Source organism: Dipodomys spectabilis, unplaced genomic scaffold (genome assembly GCF_019054845.1).
Source record: "Dipodomys spectabilis isolate Male_0828 unplaced genomic scaffold, ASM1905484v1 ptg000194l, whole genome shotgun sequence".
Classification (NCBI taxonomy): Eukaryota; Metazoa; Chordata; class Mammalia; order Rodentia; family Heteromyidae; genus Dipodomys; species Dipodomys spectabilis.
The window spans coordinates 52670-55158 of NW_024870871.1; the positions used below are offsets into that span (position 1 = coordinate 52670).

Sequence of the window (2489 nt, forward strand, 5' to 3'; positions counted from 1 at the left end):
ATAATTCCTACACATTTTCTATAGTCAAGGAAGTATATCTTCATCCCAGTCTTCTCAACAATTCAAAATGGTATGGATTATTATCTCTACTTTTAAAATAACTAAATTGAAGATAGTGGAGTAGCACTGATGGGTAGTTAGCATAAAATGCCTTGCCTATTTTGCTTCTGGTCTTCACAGCACAAGTGGTCACTGAGTGAAGAACTCTTAGCCTAGCTTTCCAAGATGTTGAATGACAATCTAATGTAGGTTTTGATCATAATTAATGCCTGCAAGGTTGCAGCAGCTAACTGAGTTACTGTAGTAATCCCATGCTTCCCGTATGCCCAGCAGAATAAGGATAAGAGCTGTGCTCCAATGTCAGCCAAGCTGTTTGAAATATGCTGTCTGTAACTGGTGCAGATCACATTACCCCATGCATCTACATGCTTCTCAGATTCTGGGCTTTTTTGATATCCCACTGGACAATTTGTATACAGAGCCTGACGTCCTGAAGTGAATTAGGGAGAATATTTCTGAATGGAAGAATTACACTATTGTTTTACTTGTTATCGGCAGAGCTAAGAGGGTGACCATCATTGCAGACCAGTTAAATGTGGATGGTGCCTTGATTTTACGAATTGTGGAAGAAGGCCAATGAAGTTGACTGCATGGTGCTAATGGGAGATGTGAAAGATTGAGTGGCTATTTTTGTAGATGACATGACTGATGCTTATGGCACAATCTGCCATGCAGCTAACAAACTTCTCTCAGCTGGAGCCACCAAAGTTTACACAATCTTGACTCGGGATCTTTTCTGGCCCAGCCCTTTCTCACATCAATAATGCATGCTTTGAAGCAGTTGTAGTCACCAACACTAGACCCCAAGAAGACAAGATGAAGAATTGTTCCAAAACACAGGTGACTGACATATTCATGATCTTTGCAGACACCATCAGGAGAACTCACAATGGAGACTCTGTTTCTTATTTGTTCAGCCATGTCCCTTTTTAATAGAATAACTTCGGAGGCTTTTTATGAATGAAGTTAACCCAATCCTTTGTTCTCTCTTAGTTTCTCTTAGTATTTGACAAATGCAGCAAAAGACCCAGCTTCCTTTAGCTTTCTATATACCAAATGATATATTAGAGTTAGTTGATCTTAATTTGGTGAAGCTCAAATTGAGATGAACTGCTGGGATTTTTTATAAGTGTTATATTATCCTAGCTTCCTTGGTCATTTTATGACTCCTGAAAGCATTAACTAGAGCTCAGCTACTGTAAGATTTGAAGACTTTTGAGACTGTTCTGAAAAGCAGTTAAAATGTGATTGACAAAGCTTGGATTCCCTTGCATATGAATGCTTTGGGGGTTTCCCTTTGTTCCTAGTAACTAGCAACACAGCCAGCCTATATGAGACAAATACTCCAAGGCCTATACCACAATAAAGCAAGTAGCTGAATCCCCTATAAGGCAGGAGCAAGCAGTTCAAGTTAAGCAACTGTTAGGCAGGATCCTGAAGTGAGGATAAAGGGTAGCTCAGTATAGCAAATGTGTTTTGAGGGTAAGAAGCCTAATCCATGATCATCATCAGCTTCACCGTGTATAGCATGGATGCACCTTTATACCTATTCCTTTTTTTTTTTTTGGTCATGGGGCTTAAACTCTGGGCCTGAGCACTGTCCCTCAGCTCTTCAGCTCAAGGCTAGTGCTCTAACACTTGAGCTACAACACCACTTCCAGTTTTCTGGTGGTTTATTAGAGATAAGAGTTTCATGGACTTTCCTGCCTGAGCTGGCTTTGAACCGCGATCCTCAGATCTCAGCCTCCTCTGTAGCTAGGATTACCGGCGTGAGCTACCAGGGCTTGGCTTATACCTATTCCTTTCTATTTGGCTTTATATTCAGCTATCTTGACCATTTCCTGGCCAAATACATTCTTAAGCCTATCTAGTCATTGTACTATAGTTATCTGCAATAGAAACTTGTTTCCTGCTGTGTAATTGCTAATGTTCACATAGATAATTTGCTATAGCTTAATATTTCAGCCTGATAACACTGTGGTTGTAGGTTTTAGGTGATAATCTTACATAATGCCATATAACTATTTTAAGTATTTTATTTACATTCCCCTTTTTTTGGATCCATTTGGCTTCAAGTGAACTGAGAATGTTTTAATAGACTGATGTTATTGCTTGTTGTAGAGAAAACTAATAAAGTGTTCATGTGTGAGAAAAATAAGACTAAAATAACTGAATTGAGGGACAAAGAAGCTTAATGAATAGTATGTGATCACTCAGAAAAGAAGTAGCAAGAACAGTATTCAAACCCAGGTATCACATTCCAGATCACATGCTTATAAAATGAAGAGCCCAAAATGATTTCAATATATTCCTGAGGGTTTTCAAAGAGGAAAAACAGTGCATCCTCTTACAGGCTTGAAATTGCTTATTTGGAAAGTGAGAGTAGGAAAGTGAAATTCTTGTAACTTGCACTTTAAAGGAATTTCCCA

General features: G+C 38.8%; 1 pseudogene; it reads left to right on the forward strand.

Moving 5' to 3' along the window:
• The first annotated feature begins 225 nt into the window (after nucleotides 1-225).
• LOC122121715 lies at nucleotides 226-993 on the forward strand (annotated as a pseudogene).
• Nucleotides 994-2489: the final 1496 nt, after the last annotated feature.